Below are 20000 nucleotides of genomic sequence, written 5' to 3' on the forward strand. Positions count from 1 at the left end.
GGACCAACACAGCACAGATTTACCAGACCAGACCCGCCTCAGGACAGTGTCGTGTCTTTGGCTGTGGCGGATTAAGTGATATGACATGCTATTCTATAAAATCATTTCTCTGTAATTAATATCACCTGATTGAGCTAATCATGTAAATGTAATTAACTAGAAAGTCGGGGCACCACGAAAGAGTGTTTATTGAGCTGTTATCTTCCGAATAAACTCTTAAAGACCTAGTACTATTTTACATCAATAGCAGTCAATATTAATCGTCACCTTATTTCAGTCTCATCTGAAAGTTGTAAATTCTTGTTTCTGCACGAACCCTGGCTAACAAGTTGAATCAGCAATACAAAATTGGGTTTAATTATTTATTTTTATTTATTTTATTTTATTTCACCTTTATTTAACCAGATAGGCTAGTTGAGAACAAGTTCTCATTTACAACTGCGACCTGGCCAGGATAAAGCATAACAGTGTGAACAGACAACAACACAGAGTTACACATTAACAAGTCAAATATACAGTAGAAAAAAAGAAAAAAAGAGAGTCTATATACATTGTGTGCAAAGGCATGAGGAGGTAGGCAAATAATTACAATTTTGCAGATTAACACTGGAGTGATAAATGATCAGATGGTCATGTACAGGTAGAGATACTGGTGTGCAAAAGGGCAGAAAAGTAAATAAATATAAACAGTATGGGGATGAGGTAGGTAAATTGGGTGGGCTATTTACTGATAGACTATGTACAGCTGCAGCGATCGGTTAGCTGCTCGTATAGCAGATGTTTGAAGTTGGTGAGGGAGATAAAAGTTTCCAACTTCAGCGATTTTTGCAATTCGTTCCAGTCACAGGCAGCAGAGAACTGGAACGAAAGGTGGCCAAATGAGGTGTTGGCTTTAGGGATGATCAGTGAGATACACCTGCTCGAGCGCGTGCTACGGGTGGGTGTTGCCATTGTGACCAGTGAACTGAGATAAGGCGGAGCTTTACCTAGCATGGACTTGTAGATGACCTGGAGCCAGTGGGTCTGGCGACGAATATGTAGCGAGGGCCAGCCGACTAGAGCATACAGGTCGCAGTGGTAGGTGGTATAAGGTGCTTTAGTAACAAAACGGATGGCACCGTGATAAACTGCATCCAGTTTGCTGAGTAGAGTATTGGAAGCAATTTTGTAGATGACGTCGCCGAAGTCGAGGATCGGTAGGATAGTCAGTTTTACTAGGGTAAGTTTGGCGGCGTGAGTGAAGGAGGCTTTGTTGCGGAATAGAAAGCCGACTCTAGATTTGATTTTAGATTGGAGATGTTTGATATGAGTCTGGAAGGAGAGTTTAGAATCTAGCCAGACACCTAGGTACTTATAGATGTCCACATATTCTAGGTCGGAACCATCCAGGGTGGTGATGCTAGTCGGGCGTGCGGGTGCAGGCAGCGAACAGTTGAAAAGCATGCATTTGGTTTTACTAGCGTTTAAGAGCAGTTGGAGGCCACGGAAGGAGTGTTGTATGGCATTGAAGCTCGTTTGGAGGTTAGATAGCACAGTGTCCAAGGAAGGGCCGGAAGTATACAGAATGGTGTCATATGCGTAGAGGTGGATCAGGGAATCGCCCGCAGCAAGAGCAACATCATTGATACAGTGCCATGCGAAAGTATTCGGCCCCCTTGAACTTTGCGACCTTTTGCCAAATTTCAGGCTTCAAACATAAAGATATAAAACTGTATTTTTTTGTGAAGAATCAACAACAAGTGGGACACAATCATGAAGTGGAACGACATTTATTGGAAATTTCAAACTTTTTTAACAAATCAAAAACTGAAAAATTGGGCGTGCAAAATTATTCAGCCCCTTTACTTTCAGTGCAGCAAACTCTCTCCAGAAGTTCAGTGAGGATCTCTGAATGATCCAATGTTGACCTAAATGACTAATGATGACAAATACAATCCACCTGTGTGTAATCAAGTCTCCGTATAAATGCACCTGCACTGTGATAGTCTCAGAGGTCCGTTAAAAGCGCAGAGAGCATCATGAAGAACAAGGAACACACCAGGCAGGTCCGAGATACTGTTGTGAAGAAGTTTAAAGCCGGATTTGGATACAAAAAGATTTCCCAAGCCTTAAACATCCCAAGGAGCACTGTGCAAGCGATAATATTGAAATGGAAGGAGTATCAGACCACTGCAAATCTACCAAGATCTGTCCGTCCCTCTAAACTTTCAGCTCATACAAGGAGAAGACTGATCAGAGATGCAGCCAAGAGGCCCATGATCACTCTGGATGAACTGCAGAGATCTACAGCTGAGGTGGGAGACTCTGTCCATAGGACAACAATCAGTCTTATATTGCACAAATCTGGCCTTTATGGAAGAGTGGCAAGAAGAAAGCCATTTCTTGAAGATATCCATAAAAAGTGTTGTTTAAAGTTTGCCACAAGCCACCTGGGAGACACACCAAACATGTGGAAGAAGGTGCTCTGGTCAGATGAAACCAAAATTGAACTTTTTGCAACAATGCAAAACGTTATGTTTGGCGTAAAAGCAACACAGCTCATCACCCTGAACACACCATACCCACTGTCAAACATGGTGGTGGCAGCATCATGGTTTGGGCCTGCTTTTCTTCAGCAGGGACAGGGAAGATGGTTAAAATTGATGGGAAGATGGATGGAGCCAAATACAGGACCATTCTGGAAGAAAACCTGATGGAGTCTGCAAAAGACCTGAGACTGGGACGGAGATTTGTCTTCCAACAAGACAATGATCCAAAACATAAAGCAAAATCTACAATGGAATGGTTCAAAAATAAACATATCCAATCGATATATATCCAATCGAGAATCTGTGGAAAGAACTGAAAACTGCTGTTCACAAATGCTCTCCATCCAACCTCACTGAGCTCGAGCTGTTTTGCAAGGAGGAATGGGAAAAAATTTCAGTCTCTCGATGTGCAAAACTGATAAAGACATACCCCAAGCGACTTACAGCTGTAATCGCAGCAAAAGGTGGCGCTACAAAGTATTAACTTAAGGGGGCTGAATAATTTTGCACGCCCGATTTTTCAGTTTTTGATTTGTTAAAAAAGTTTAAAATATCCAATAAATGCCGTTCCACTTCATGATTGTGTCCCACTTGTTGTTGATTCTTCACAAAACAATACAGTTTTATATCTTTATGTTTGAAGCCTGAAATGTGGCAAAAGGTCGCAAAGTTCAAGGGGGCCGAATACTTTCGCAAGGCACTGTATATACAGAGAAAAGAGTCGGCCAGAGAATTGCTAACTCAACAGCTAGGAGGTATCACTTCTGTAGTGAATAAGAGTTCAAAGATCATACCATTTGCAACCAAAGCTTACGCTGATGTTGGCTCTGTTCTGTAGTTATTATCTGAACCCTTCTGACATCGGACCGTTGTCCTCATGTCGGGGTCAGGCAGAACACTGTCTTTCTGAGAAGTGGACAACGTGATACAGTCCACACCGTGTCTCATTCAGATCATCAACCTACATATGCTGATGTAACCTCTGGCAAAAGACATCTAGAACAATCACAGATTGGAGAGGTGTGCCAACTACTGCTTCTAATATGCAGACCACTGAGCTAGACAGACCCTTTAATTCACTCAGACACACTCACTCTCTCTCTCTCTCTCTCTCTCACACACACACACACACACACAAAACAATGGGTTGCAGATTGCATTGCTTTGTACTTATATTTTAGTGCAAATCTTATTCCAATTTTCTATTGATTTGTTTACAACTATTCTTTATTTTATTGGCACTGGTATTATAATAATAATAATATGAGTAATGATAGGTATATGTATATAAATATGAGTGTATGTGTGTATATATATATATATATATATATATATATATATACACAGTACAAGTCAAGCATTTTGACACACCTACGTATTCAATTTTTATTTTAATTTTAAACAATTTTCTACATTATAGAATAATAGTGAAGACATCAACACTATGAAATACACATATGGAATCATGTAGTAACCCATTTTTTTTTTTACTTATTTGAGATTCTTCAAAGTAGCCACCCTTTGCCTTGATGACAGCTTTGAACACTCTTGGCATTTTCTCAACCAGCTTCACCTGGAATGCTTTTCCAACAGTCTTGAAGGAGTTCTCACATATGCTGAGCACTTGTTGGTTGCTTTTCCTTCACTCTACGGTCCAACTCATACCGAACCATCTCAAATTGGTTGATACTGGAGGCCATGTCATTGGATGCAGCACTCTATCACTCTCCTTCTTGGTCAAATAGCCCTTACACAGCCTGGACGTGTGTTGGGTCATTGTCTTGTTGAAAAACAAATGATAGTCCCACTAAGCGCAAATGCTGTGGTAGACATGCTGGTTAAGTGTGACTTGAATTCAAAATAAGTCACTGACAGTGTCACCAGGAAAGCACCCCCACACCATCACACCTCCTCCTCCATGCTTCACAGTGGGAACCGCACATGCGGAGATCATCCTTTCACCTACTCTGCGTCTCACAAAGACATGGCAGTTGGAACCAAAAATCTACAATTTGGACTCATCAGACCAAATGACAGATTTCCACTGGTCTAATGTCCATTGCTTGTGTTTCTTGGCCCAAGCAAGTCTCTTCTTCTTATTGGTGTCCTTTAGTAGTGGTTTCTTTGCAGCAATTCAACCATGAAGGCCTGATTCACATAGTTTCCTCTGAACAGTTGATGTTGAGATGTCTGTTACTCTGTGAAGTATTTATTTGGGCTGCAATTTCTGAGGCTGGTCTTAATGAACTTATCCTCTGCAACAGAGGTGACTCTGGGTCTTCCTTTCCTGTGGCGGTCCTCGTGACAGCCAGGTAACTCTAATGAACTTATCCTCTGCAACAGAGGTGACTCTGGGTCTTCCTTTCCTGTGGCAGGTCCTCGTGACAGCCAGGTAACTCTAATGAACTTATCCTCTGCAACAGAGGTGACTCTGGGTCTTCCTTTCCTGTGGCGGTCCTCGTGACAGCCAGGTAACTCTAATGAACTTATCCTCTGCAACAGAGGTGACTCTGGGTCTTCCTTTCCTGTGGCGGTCCTCATGACAGCCAGGTAACTCTAATGAACTTATCCTCTGCAACAGAGGTGACTCTGGGTCTTCCTTTCCTGTGGCGGTCCTCGTGACAGCCAGGTAACTCTAATGAACTTATCCTCTGCAACAGAGGTGACTCTGGGTCTTCCTTTCCTGTGGCGGTCCTCGTGACAGCCAGGTAACTCTAATGAACTTATCCTCTGCAACAGAAGTGACTCTGGGTCTTCCTTTCCTATGGCGGTCCTCGTGACAGCCAGGTAACTCTAATGAACTTATCCTCTGCAACAGAGGTGACTCTGGGTCTTCCTTTCCTGCTGCGGTCCTTGATGTTTTTTTGTGTCTGGATTTTTTTTGCATTGACTGACCTTCATGTCTTAAAGTAATGATGGACTGTCATTTCTCTTTGCTTATTTGAGCTGTTCTTGCCATAACAAGGACTTGGCTCCAAACAATGCAGAGAAATTCATTGAAACATTGAACTCAAATGAAATGATGAACTCTATACAGGTCTTCAATAACTCACAATACCAAAACAATAACGGAGGTGTCAATTCGACTGCTCGAAACATCAATTGCATATTCCAAAAAGCATAATCAAAAGCAAATTCATGAATACCAAAGACATGCAACATCAGAAACAAAAAAACGAAACATAAAACAATTAGAAAACATCTAAGACAAATGTCAAATTAAAAACATAATCAGCAAAACAACCCAGAGCTACGTTATGAATACGTTGAAACTCTGAAATAGTAGAAACATACACTGAAACTCTGAAATAGTAGAAACACTGAAATGCAAGAACTTGAATTATACCAGTAAGACAGTTCTGGGACATGTTCAACAATTTTAGCACGACAAAGCCGCAAGAATTAGCTATACATTATTTTAGTAATCTACACAAAAACATCCCACAAAAATACTTATCCAATCAGAAATTAAAGAAAAATTGATCATCCTTGAATCAGTCATTAAATATAAACAAAATCCATTAGATTACCCAATAACTCAACAACAACTGAATGAAAAGCTCAAATCTATAAAACCACGTAAAGTCGCTCTCTGGCGCTCGAGGTCACCAGTCTGCTTATTGTTAAGCACACCTGTTACCATCGTTACCAGCGCCTCATCAGACTCACCTGGACTCCATCATCTTCCTGACTACCTTCCCAATAACTGTCACTTCCTTCGGTTCTTTCCCTAGACGTTATCGACTCTGTTTCTGCGTTTCATGTCTGTACGCTTTTCCTGTTTCTCATTTTGTTCCATGTTCGTTTAGTTATTCAATTATTCACTCCACTTGCTTCCAACTCCCAGTGTACATGTTACAGGTCTAGATAACATCAGAAATGAAATGCTGAAAAACAGAACACTTGAGTTGTAAAATGCTGTGCTTAAATTGCACAACGAACTACGAATACGAACTTCTGTCTGCTTTCCTGACATCTGGAACCAGGGAATCATCTCCCTGATCTACAAAAGTGGAGACAAATCAGACCCCAAAAATGACAGGGGAATTTGCGTAAACAGCAACTTGGGAAAGGTTTTCTGTAGCATTTTTAATTCAAGAATTTAAACCTGTCTTCAATAAAAAAAATGATACATCAAATTGGCTTTCTCCCTAACCATCGCAGTACCATATATACACCTTACACACACTAATGAATAAACACGTCCACCAAAAACAAGAGGGCAAAATCTTTGCTTGCTTTATTGATTCTATTTAGCACGAAGATATATTCTTCAAAATTCTCCAAAGTGGGCTTGGTGCTAATGTGTATGATTTAATAAAATGTTTATACACAGAAAATAAGTGTGCAATAAAAATCATGCCGAGGTGTGAGACATGGCTGCAGTTTGAGTCCAAACCTTTTCAACATTTATATCAATGAATTAGCAGACATTTTGGACTATTCTGCAGCCCCAAGATTCACACTATTTGACACAGAGGTAAAATATCTGCAATATACTGATGATTTGGTTCTTCTCTAACCAGCACAAGAAGGTCTTCAACAGAACCTTAACTTTGTAGAGAAATATTGCCATAATTTGGCCCTGGCAGTAATTTAAAAAAAACTATATCATGATTTTCCAGAAAAACCCCAGATAAACATAAATATAACACAAATACCCAGATAAACACAAATATAAATTCACCTTGAACAGCAGCATAATTGAAAGCACAAACAATTTCTCATACTTTGGTCTGACCATATATGCATCTGGAAACCTTAATAGGGCATTGAATGCACTCAAATAAAAAGCCTGCAGAGCATTGTATACAATAAAAATGTAATGATTCAAAATCAACATCCCAATTAGAATTTGGGCCAAAATATTTGACAGTGTAATCCTACCAATAGCTCTTTACGGAAGTTTGGGGGGCTCTCAATAAACTGGGCTTTAAAATATGGGACAAACGTTCAATTGAAGCTCTACATGCAGAATTATGTTCGAAAATTCTACAAGTCCAGAGAAATACACCAACAAATGTATGTAGGGAAGAATTGGCCCGCTTTCCAATGGTAATGAAAATACAGAAAAGATCATTAACATTTTGGCTACACCTAAATTCAAGTCCAAATTCTAGTCTCCAATTTAAGCACTTCAAACCCAAGAGCTGAGCCCAGGAATGAGCTCTCTTAGTCAGCTGGTGTTGGACTTAACCAACCAAGCACTAATTCAAAATAAATAACTCAAATAAACAAAATCATGAACCAATCAAAGGACTCATATTTACATTTGAAAAACGAAACAAAATCCCAAAGCCGAATAAATTGCTATCTGGACTAAAACAGAGAACATGAATTGACTGATTATCTCTACTCTGTCAGAGATACGAAGCAAAGACAGATCCTTACCAAGTACAGGCTGAGTGACCACCGATTGGCAATAGAAACCGGCAGACATAAAAAGACATGGCTACCCAAAGAGGAGCGTGTGTGTGGTCACTGCATAACAGGGGAGGTAGAAAAAGAAATGCACTTTCTCCTTAACTGTGAGAAATATTCCTCACCAAGAGATTCCTTATTCACGGAAATTACTACATTTATTCCAAATTTGTACTTATTAAACCCAGAGGAAAAACACAAATACTCTTGGGTGAAGGAGCAATGGCTCCTCCTTTCAGCCAAATATGTATTGTCCTGCCATAGCCTGAGGGATACTGAATAATAACATCTGCATAGTAAACACTAACTTACTTGGTATTAGTATTATTGTCATTACTATTATCGTTATTATTACTATAAGTGGCATTATTGTTAATATTATTGTTATTTCTATTGTTATTATTATTATTGTTGTTGTTTTTGTTGTGATTATCAATCCAAATAGTAGTACAAGTAATGATGATGGTAATGGTAACAGTTTAGGGGTGGTGGTGGTAGTAGTTGTAGTAGTAATGATGATGGTAGTGATAACAGTTTAGTGATGGTGATGGTAGTAGTAATGATGATGGTAGTGATAACAGTTGAATGGTGGTGGTGGTAGTAATGATGATGGTAGTGATAACAGTTCAGTGATGGTGGTGGTGGTGGTAATAATGATGATGGTAGTGATAACAGTTTAGTGGTGGTAGTGGTAATAGTAATGATGATGGTAGTGATAACAGTTTAGTGATGGTGGTGGTAGTAGTAACAAGTAATTTAGTGATGATGGTAGTAATGATGATGGTAGTGATAACAGTTTAGTGGTGGTGGTGGTAGTAATGATGATGGTAGTGATAACAGTTTAGTGAGTAGTAGTAGTAATGATGATGGTAGTGATAACAGTTTAGTGATGGTAGTAGTAGTATAGTAATGATGGTGGTAGTGATAACAGTTTAGTGATGGTAGTGGTGTAGTAATGATGGTAGTGATAACAGTTTAGTGATGGTAGTAGTTGTGTAGTAATGATGATGGTAGTGATAACAGTTCAGTGATGGTGGTGGTGGTAGTAATGATGATGGTAGTGATAACAGTTTAGTGATGGTGGTGGTAGTAGTAATGATGATAGTAATGATAACAGTTTAGTGATGATGGTGGTGGTAGTAATGATGATGGTAGTGATAACAGTTTAGATGGTGGTGGGTAGTAATGATGATGGTAGTGATAACAGTTTAGTGGTGTAGTAGTGGTAATGATGGTGGTAGTGATAACAGTTTAGTGATGGTAGTAGCAGTAGTAGTAATGATGATGGTAGTGATAACAGTTTAGTGATGTTGGTGGTGGTGGTAGTAATGATGATGGTAGTGATGTTTAGTGATGTAGTAATGATGGATAGTGATGGTAGTGGTGGTAATGATGATAGTAATGATAACAGTTTAGTGGTGGTGGTGGTAGTAATGATGATGGTATGATAACAGTTTAGTGATGTTAGTAGTAGTAGTAATGATGATGGTAATGATAACAGTTTAGTGGTGGTGGTGGTGGTAATGATGATGGTAGTGATAACAGTTTAGTGATGGTAGTAGTAGTAGTAGTAATGATGATGGTAGTGATAACAGTTTAGTGATGGTAGTAGTAGTAATGATGATGGTAGTGATAACAGTTTAGTGATGGTGGTGGTAGTAATGATGATGGTAATGATAACAGTTTAGTGATGGTAGTAGTAGTAGTAGTAATGATGATGGTAATGATAACAGTTTAGTGATGGTGGTGGTGGTAGTAATGATGATGGTAATGATAACAGTTTAGTGGTGGTGGTGGAGGCAGTAATGATGATGGTAGTGATAACAGTTTAGTGATGGTGGTAGTGATAACAGTTTAGTGATGGTAGTAGTTGTAGTAGTAATGATGATGGTAGTGATAACAGTTTAGTGATGGTGGTAGTGATAACAGTTTAGTGGTGGTGGTGGTAGTAATGATGATAGTAATGATAACAGTTTAGTGGTGGTGGTGGTAGTAATGATGATGGTAGTGATAACAGTTTAGTGATGGTAGTAGCAGTAGTAGTAATGATGATGGTAGTGGTAACAGTTTAGTGATGTTGGTGGTGGTGGTAGTAATGATGATGGTAGTGATAACAGTTTAGTGGTGGTAGTGGTAATAGTAATGATGATGGTAGTGATAACAGTTTAGTGGTGGTGGTGGTAGTAATGATGGTGGTAGTGATAACAGTTTAGTGATGGTGGTGGTAGTAGTAATGATGATGGTAGTGAAACAGTTTAGTGATGGTGGTAGTAATGATGATAGTAATGATAACAGTTTAGTGGTGGTGGTGGTAGTAATGATGATGGTAGTGATAACAGTTTAGTGATGGTAGTAGTGGTAGTAGTAATGATGGTGGTAGTGATAACAGTTTAGTGATGGTAGTAGTAGTAGTAGTAATGATGGTGGTAGTGATAACAGTTTAGTGATGGTGGTGGTGGTGGTAGTAATGATGATAGTAATGATAACAGTTTAGTGATGGTGGTGGTGGTAGTAATGATGATAGTGATGATAACAGTTTAGTGATGGTGGTGGTAGTAGTAGTAATGATGATGGTAATGATAACAGTTTAGTGATGGTGGTGGTGGTAGTAATGATGATAGTAATGATAACAATGTAGTGATGATGGTGGTGGTAGTAATGGTGATGGTAATGATAACAGTTTAGTGATGGTGGTGGTGGTAGTAATGATGATGTTAATGATAACAGTTTAGTGATGGTGATAGTAATGATGATAGTAATGATAACAGTTTAGTGATGGTGGTGGTGGTAGTAATGATGATAGTAATGATAACAGTTTAGTGATGGTGGTGGTGGTAATAGTAATGATGATGGTAGTTATAACAGTTTAGTGATGGTGGTAGTAATTATGATAGTAGTGATAACAGTTTAGTGGTGGTGGTGGTAGTAATGATGATGGTAGAGATAAAAGTTTAGTGATGGTGGTGGTAGTAGTAATGATGATGGTAGTGATAACAGTTTAGTGATGGTGGTAGTAATGATGATAGTAATGATAACAGTTTAGTGGTGGTGGTGGTAGTAATGATGATGGTAGTGATAACAGTTGAGTGGTGGTGGTAGTAGTAATGATGATGGTAGTGATAACAGTTTAGTGGTGGTGGTGGTAGTAATGATGATGGTAGTGATAACAGTTTAGTGATGGTAGTAGTAGTAGTAGTAGTAATGATGGTGGTAGTGATAACAGTTTAGTGATGGTAGTAGTAGTAATAGTAATGATGGTGGTAGTGATAACAGTTTAGTGATGGTAGTGGTAGTAGTAGTAATGATGGTGGTAGTGATAACAGTTTAGTGATGGTAGTAGTTGTAGTAGTAATGATGATGGTAGTGATAACAGTTCAGTGATGGTGGTGGTGGTAGTAATGATGATGGTAGTGATAACAGTTTAGTGATGGTGGTGGTAGTAGTAATGATGATAGTAATGATAACAGTTTAGTGATGATGGTGGTGGTAGTAATGATGATGGTAGTGATAACAGTTTAGTGATGGTGGTGGTAGTAGTAATGATGATGGTAGTGATAACAGTTTAGTGGTGGTAGTAGTAGTGGTAATGATGGTGGTAGTGATAACAGTTTAGTGATGGTAGTAGCAATAGTAGTAATGATGATGGTAGTGATAACAGTTTAGTGATGTTGGTGGTGGTGATAGTAAATGATGATGGTAGTGATAACAGTTTAGTGATGGTGGTGGTGGTGGTAGTAATGATGGTAGTGATAACAGTTTAGTGATGGTAGTGGTGGTAATGATGATAGTAATGATAACAGTTTAGTGGTGGTGGTGGTAGTAATGATGGTGGTATGATAACAGTTTAGTGATGTTAGTAGTAGTAGTAATGATGATGGTAATGATAACAGTTTAGTGGTGGTGGTGGTGGTAATGATGATGGTAGTGATAACAGTTTAGTGATGGTAGTAGTAGTAGTAGTAATGATGATGGTAGTGATAACAGTTTAGTGATGGTAGTAGTAGTAATGATGATGGTAGTGATAACAGTTTAGTGATGGTGGTGGTAGTAATGATGATGGTAATGATAACAGTTTAGTGATGGTAGTAGTAGTAGTAATGATGATGGTAATGATAACAGTTTAGTGGTGGTGGTGGAGGCAGTAATGATGATGGTAGTGATAACAGTTTAGTGATGGTGGTAGTGATAACAGTTTAGTGATGGTAGTAGTTGTAGTAGTAATGATGATGGTAGTGATAACAGTTTAGTGATGGTGGTAGTGATAACAGTTTAGTGGTGGTGGTGGTAGTAATGATGATAGTAATGATAACAGTTTAGTGGTGGTGGTGGTAGTAATGATGATGGTAGTAATAACAGTTTAGTGATGGTAGTAGCAGTAGTAGTAATGATGATGGTAGTGGTAACAGTTTAGTGATGTTGGTGGTGGTGGTAGTCATGATGATGGTAGTGATAACAGTTTAGTGATGGTGGTGGTGGTGGTAGTAATGATGATGGTAGTGATAACAGTTTAGTGGTGGTAGTGGTAATAGTAATGATGATGGTAGTGATAACAGTTTAGTGGTGGTGGTGGTAGTAATGATGGTGGTAGTGATAACAGTTTAGTGATGGTGGTGGTAGTAGTAATGATTATGGAGTGAAACAGTTTAGTGATGGTGGTAGTAATGATGATAGTAATGATAACAGTTTAGTGGTGGTGGTGGTAGTAATGATGATGGTAGTGATAACAGTTTAGTGATGGTAGTAGTAGTAATGATGGTGGTAGTGATAACAGTTTAGTGATGGTAGTAGTAGTAGTAGTAATGATGGTGGTAGTGATAACAGTTTAGTGATGGTGGTGGTAGTAGTAATGATGATGGTAGTGATAACAGTTTAGTGATGGTGGTGGTGGTGGTAGTAATGATGATGGTAGTGATAACAGTTTAGTGATGGTGGTGGTAGTGGTAGTAATGATGATAGTAATGATAACAGTTTAGTGATGGTGGTGGTGGTAGTAATGATGATAGTGATGATAACAGTTTAGTGATGGTGGTGGTAGTAGTAGTAATGATGATGGTAATGATAACAGTTTAGTGATGGTGGTGGTGGTAGTAATGATGATAGTAATGATAACAATGTAGTGATGATAGTGGTGGTAGTAATGGTGATGGTAATGATAACAGTTTAGTGATGGTGGTGGTGGTAGTAATGATGATAGTAATGATAACAGTTTAGTGATGGTGGTGGTGGTAGTAATGATGATAGTAATGATAACAGTTTAGTGATGGTGGTGGTGGTAATAGTAATGATGATGGTAGTTATAACAGTTTAGTGATGGTGGTAGTAATGATGATAGTAGTGATAACAGTTTAGTGGTGATGGTTGGTAATGATGATGGTAGTGATAACAGTTTAGTGATGGTAGTAGTAGTAGTAGTAATGATGGTGGTAGTGATAACAGTTTAGTGATGGTGGTGGTAGTAGTAATGATGATGGTAGTGATAACAGTTTAGTGATGGTGGTGGTAGTAATGATGATAGTAATGATAACAGTTTAGTGGTGGTGGTGGTAGTAATGATGATGGTAGTGATAACAGTTTAGTGATGGTAGTAGTAGTAGTAGTAATGATGGTGGTAGTGATAACAGTTTAGTGATGGTAGTAGTAGTAGTAGTAATGATGGTGGTAGTGATAACAGTTTAGTGATGGTGGTGGTAGTAGTAATGATTATGGTAGTGATAACAGTTTAGTGATGGTGGTGGTGGTAGTAGTAATGATGATGGTAGTGATAACAGTTTAGTGATGGTGGTGGTAGTGGTAGTATTGATGATAGTAATGATAACAGTTTAGTGATGGTGGTGGTGGTAGTAATGATGATAGTGATTATAACAGTTTAGTGATGGTGGTGGTAGTAGTAGTAATGATGATTGTAATGATAACAGTTTAGTGATGGTGGTGGTGGTAGTAATGATGATAGTAATGATAACAATGTAGTGATGATGGTGGTGGTAGTAATGGTGATGGTAATGATAACAGTTTAGTGATGGTGGTGGTGGTAGTAATGATGATAGTAATGATAACAGTTTAGTGATGTTGGTGGTGGTAATAGTAATGATGATGGTAGTTATAACAGTTTAGTGATGATGGTGGTGGTAGTAATTATGATAGTAGTGATGACAGTTTAATGGTGGTGGTGGTAGTAATGATGATGGTAGAGATAACAGTTTAGTGATGGTGGTGGTAGTAGTAATGATGATGGTAGTGATAACAGTTTAGTGATGGTGGTAGTAATGATGATAGTAATGATAACAGTTTAGTGGTGATGGTGGTGGTAATGATGATGGTAGTGATAACAGTTTAGTGATGGTAGTAGTAGTAGTAGTAATGATGGTGGTATTGATAACAGTTTAGTGATGGTGGTGGTAGTAATGATGATGGTAGTGATAACAGTTTAGTGATGGTAGTAGTTGTAGTAGTAATGATGATGGTAGTGATAACAGTTTAGTGATGGTAGTAGTTGTAGTAGTAATGATGGTGGTAGTGATAACAGTTTTGTGATGGTGGTAGTGATAACAGTTTTGTGATGGTGGTAGTGATAACAGTTTTGTGATGGTGGTAGTGATAACAGTTTTGTGATGGTGGTGGTAGTAATGATGATAGTAGCGATAACAGTTTAGTGGTGGTGATAGTGTTAACAGTTTTGTGATGGTGGTGGTAGTAAAGATGATAGTAGCGATAACAGTTTAGTGATGGTGGTGGCGGCGGTAATGATGATAGTAGTGATAACAGTTTAGTGATGGTGGTAGTGATAACATTTTAGTGATGGTGGTAGTGATAACAGTTTAGTGATGGTGGTGGTAGTAATGATGATGGTAGTTGTAGTACTGATGTAATGGTGAGGATTAAAGTTAGTTATGTTAGTCATATTTCATTTTCCATGTTTAACCTTGTTTTATATTTCTACTATTGACTGTTACCGTTTTATTGTTGTTATTTTTTGTTACCATTATATATATATACATTTTTATCTTTATTATTTTATTCTAATGTATATTGTATACGTTATTGCTTTGGCAAAATTGATGCAATGTTTTTCATGCCAATAAAGCAGCTTGAATTTGAATTTGAGAGGGAGAGAGAGAGCGAGAGAGAGAGAGAGAGCGAGAGAGAGAGGGAGAGGGAGAGGGAGAGGGAGAGGGAGAGGGAGAGGGAGAGGGAGAGGGAGAGGGAGAGAGAGGGAGAGGGAGAGGGAGAGGGAGAGAGGGAGAGGGAGAGGGAGAGGGAGAGATAGAGGGAGAGAGGGAAGAGAGAGATAGAGGGGAGAGATGGAGATAGAGAGAGGGAAGAGATGGAGAGACTTTACTTTTTATAGTTGAAACACCCCCCGAGTATCCACACCCTAAAAACGCATGCAGTACCAATGCACCGCACCCTCAACACAATCACATTACACACATTACCATTGTCTGTTCTAACCCATCCTCTCCAGCCATACATCCCCCATACCTCCTGAAACAACTGAGAGAGACGGTGAGAAAAAGAGAGAGATACTTCATCCTGCAGTCTATACCTTTATACTACTTTTATGTAGTAGAGTGATTGATAGGAAGAGGTCTCGATTCTCACGGGTACACTAAGTAACAAAAATGTTGTGATCTCATGTTAATCACAATTTCTATTTGAGTCTTTGAGTTGATGACGTCCCCACTGAGTGTGTTACCTTGTAATTACAAGATTGCTTCTACTTTACTTTAAGTGGGGCTGTGGTTTTCAGCATGTATGTGAGAGTGTGTATGAGAGTAACAGAAAGACATGCGTGAGAAATCATCAGATCATACTTCACTCACACCAGCTCTTCACAGATCTACACACACCTCTGTGTTGTTTCACAGGAAAACACAAGTCCTCTTATCTCCAACCCTAACAGAACAGGCATCATTTTTCTTCATGTCACATAGTGAGAGAGAGAGAGTGGAGTGTATTTGTGTCAGATGGAGAGAGAGAAAGAGAGTGACGGGGATCGGGAGAGAGCAGAAAGACAGAGAGAGAGAGAGAGAGCAGAAAGACAGAGAGAGAGCAGAAAGACAGAGAGAGAGAGAGCAGAAAGACAGAGAGAGAGAGCAGAAAGACAGAGAGAGAGCAGAAAGACAGAGAGAGAGAGAGCAGAAAGACAGAGAGAGAGAGAGCAGAAAGACAGAGAGAGAGAGAGCAGAAAGATAGAGAGAGAGAGCAGAAAAGAGAGAGAGAGAGAGAGAGAGAGAGAGGTGGGGTTCGGGGGAGAGAGAGAGAGAGAGCATGAGAGAGAATGAGAGAGAGAGAGAGCAGAAAGACAGAGAGAGAGCAGAAAGACAGAGAGAGAGAGAGCAGAAAGACAGATAGAGAGAGCAGAAAGACAGAGAGAGAGCAGAGAGAGAGAGAGCATGAGAGAGAATGAGGGAGAGAGAGAGAGGGAGAGAGAGAGAGAGAGTGTGGGTGTGGGTCGGAGAGAGAGAGAGAGCAGGGAGAGAGAGAGAGAGAGAGAGAGAGTGAGAGAGAGCATGAGAGAGAGAGAGAGTGAGAGAGAGCATGAGAGAGAATGAGAGAGAGAGAGAGAGAGAGAGAGAGAGAGAGAGAGAGAGAGAAGGAGAGAGAGAGAGAGAGAGAGAGAGAGAGAGAGAGAGAGAAGGAGAGGGAGAGAGAGAACTGAGAGAACAGAGAACAGAGAGAACAGCTCAACCCTGTTCTTCTCTAGTATTATTCCACTAGAGGGTCAACAGCACAGCACATAGACTCTACTGACCACTTACACACACACACGCACTAATGTGTGTTTGTTGTTAGGCGAATAGTGTTGTATCAGATCCCACCAGTAAAAATAAGAAAAGTTCAACGGATGTTGTTGTTTTTACTCTGACTTCACAACCACTTACAGTAATCAGTTAGTGGGAATATGTAGAAGCAGGGATGTTCCAATTTCCTCCCCTACATTAACTGGCCAAGGCCTGGTCAGACCGCTGTCTTTAAAGTGTTTGTCACCAACGTGTTACTCTCAACAACAGGTCCAGGATCAGATTACTCAAACCCTAATTCCAGGCCTTAACCACGAGTACATATCTGACTCTGAATTACAGTTACCACCAAGGTAACTTTCCCAAATTCTCAGTTTTCCCAGACATTTTGCAACCCTAACTCAGAGTCAGATACGTATGGTTAAGGTTTAGGATTAGGGTTTGAGTAATCTGATCCTGGACCTGTTGTTGAGAGACATTTTGCAACCCTAACTCAGAGTCAGATACGTATGGTTAAGGTTTAGGATTGGGGTTTGAGTAATCTGATCCTGGACCTGTTGTTGAGAGTAACACGTTGGTGACTAATGATTCGACTGAAGGTTAAACAGCACAGTACACAACACTGAAAAGTGATTGATAGACCAGGCAGTCATAGTAGGGGAAGAAACTGGTGTGTATTCACTCTGACCTAACACGGATGATTCCTGGCAGTCCTCTGTCTGTTGTATCTGTGTACACACACACACACACACACACACACACACACACACACACACACACACACACACACACACACACACACACACACACACACACACACACACACTCACTACACTTTGCCACCTCCGTCACTTTTTCCACAAAGACCACGGAGGTCAGAAACACGGCAGAGTTTCATCATGCTGTTAACCCCTCCCTTCCCCTCCTCCCCCTAAACCTCCCCTCTCTTTCCCTCACTACCTCCCCCATCCTCCTCCCCCCTCTCCAGCTCAACGCTACTATCAACAGGAAACATCTTTCTCAGTCCAGGAAGTGTTACTCTCTAATTGGACCAACTTGATTCGCTGAGAACTTATTCTGTTGGCCAATGACAGGGGGCTTATTTTCAGAGGTATAAAAGGAGGCCCTTCCATAAAACTCAGACAGCACAGTTTTCACACTGTGACTACTTGTGTTTATATGTGTGTGTGTGTGTGTGTGTGTGTGTGTGTGTGTGTGTGTGTGTGTGTGTGTGTGTGTGTGTGTGCGTTTGTGCGTGTGTGCGTGTGTGCGTGTGTGCGTGTGTGTTTATGTGTGTGTGTGTGCATGTGCGTGTGCGTGTGTGTGTGTGTGCGCGCATCTGTGTGTGTGTGTGTGTGTGTGTGTGTGTGTGTGTGTGTGTGTGTGTGTGTTTATGTGTGTGTGTTTATGTGTGCGCGTGCGTGTGCGTGTGCGTGTGTGTGTGTGTGTGTGTGTGTGTGTGTGTGTGTGTGTGTGTGTGTGTGTGTGTGTGTGTGTGTGTGTGTGTGTGTGTGTGTGTCTGTATGTGTGTGTGTGTGTGTGTGTGTCTGTCTGACCAAGCGATGGGAGCACTGACTGAATTCCCTAATGAGTAAGCAATAGGCCAGGGCGCCGGAGACAAAGGGGTTCAGAAGTCTCCGGAAAAGAGAACAATCACGGAACTTGCAATCACATTCTAAGAAAAGCACTGAACTAAAGAATCACAAAAGTTATGTCCCAAATGATAGTCTAAAGTGTGCTGGTCCACACCACAGCCCTATGGGCCCTGATTGAAAGTGATGCAGTACATAGGGTGGAATTTGTGATGCTGATAACTTTCAAGAGATTGGCTAAAAACAACTTAGCTTCACCGTAATGAGAAAAAAAACCCCACCACAGAACATACAGTGTGAATGTTGAAGTCTGGATTCCTTCTCTTTATTCGTGCTGAGGGAGGGAGTTTCAGTGTCGTCGTTCGAAACACGTGACAATGACCCGTAACAGCAACTTTGAAGTCTGTACACTTCACCTCAGGGTTATGGAGCACATTCTGATTTTTCTGTTTTTTTTTGTTTTGTTTTATTAGACGGGAAATGAAACTAGTCTAAGAACATATAGTCAGCGTCACAAATGTTATCCCAATGGCCTCGGGTCAAAACATAGTGCACTATGTAGGGAATAGGGTGCCATTTGGGACCAACTCATAGTGCACTATGTAGGGAATAGGGTGCCATTTGGGACCAAAACATAGTGCATTATGTAGGGAATAGGGTGCCATTTGGGACCAAAACATAGGGCACTATGTAGGGAATAGGGTGCCATTTGGGACATTTTTTTTTTTGTTTGCTCTTGTATTTGACAACGAGTGGCGATCCTGACCACGACAATATCCTATACAGTATGTTACCGTCACACACCACACTAACAACCATTATACAGTATGTTACCATCACACACCACACTAACAACCATTATACAGTATGTTACCGTCACATACCACACTAACCACCATTATACAGTATGTTACCATCACATACCACACTAACCACCATTATACAGTATGTTACCATCACATACCTTACTAACCACCATTATACAGTATGTTACCATCACATACCACACTAACAACCATTATACAGTATGTTACCATCACATACCACACTAACAACCATTATACAGTATGTTACCGTCACACACCACACTAACAACCATTATACAGTATGTTACCATCACATACCACACTAACAACCATTATACAGTATGTTACCATCACATACCACACTAACAACCATTATACAGTATGTTACCATCACATACCACACTAACCACCATTATACAGTATGTTACCATCACATACCTTACTAACAACCATTATACAGTATGTTACCATCACATACCACACAGTATGTTACCATCACATACCACACTAACCACCATTATACAGTATGTTACCATCACATACCACACTAACAACCATTATACAGTATGTTACCATCACATACCACACTAACAACCATTATACAGTATGTCACCATCACATACCACACTAACCACCATTATACAGTATGTTACCGTCACATACCACACTAACCACCATTATACAGTATGTTACCGTCACATACCTTACTAACATCCATTATACAGTATGTTAAGCTCACACAGTTTCCTAGCATCTCAGCAGATCCCTGGCTGGACTCAGGAAATGACTGGCTCCCTTTCCATCTCCGAAATGGCCGACGCTCTGTTCCAGTTTGCTCGAGCCGAACAATCTCCCACCAGCCCATAATTTGTGTGATGGTTGTAATGTGCCACACCCAGGCATATATTTCCA

At 40.1% G+C, this 20000-nt stretch overlaps 1 protein-coding gene across 1 annotated transcript in view; it reads right to left on the bottom strand.

Moving 5' to 3' along the window:
• The window catches only part of LOC135518780 (mucin-2-like), a 35795-nt gene that overhangs the window by 4011 nt on the left and 11784 nt on the right, over positions 1 to 20000 (bottom strand). The gene's annotated exons all lie outside the window — the stretch shown is intronic.

This window comes from Oncorhynchus masou, chromosome 3 (assembly GCF_036934945.1).
Source record: "Oncorhynchus masou masou isolate Uvic2021 chromosome 3, UVic_Omas_1.1, whole genome shotgun sequence".
Classification (NCBI taxonomy): domain Eukaryota; kingdom Metazoa; phylum Chordata; class Actinopteri; order Salmoniformes; family Salmonidae; genus Oncorhynchus; species Oncorhynchus masou.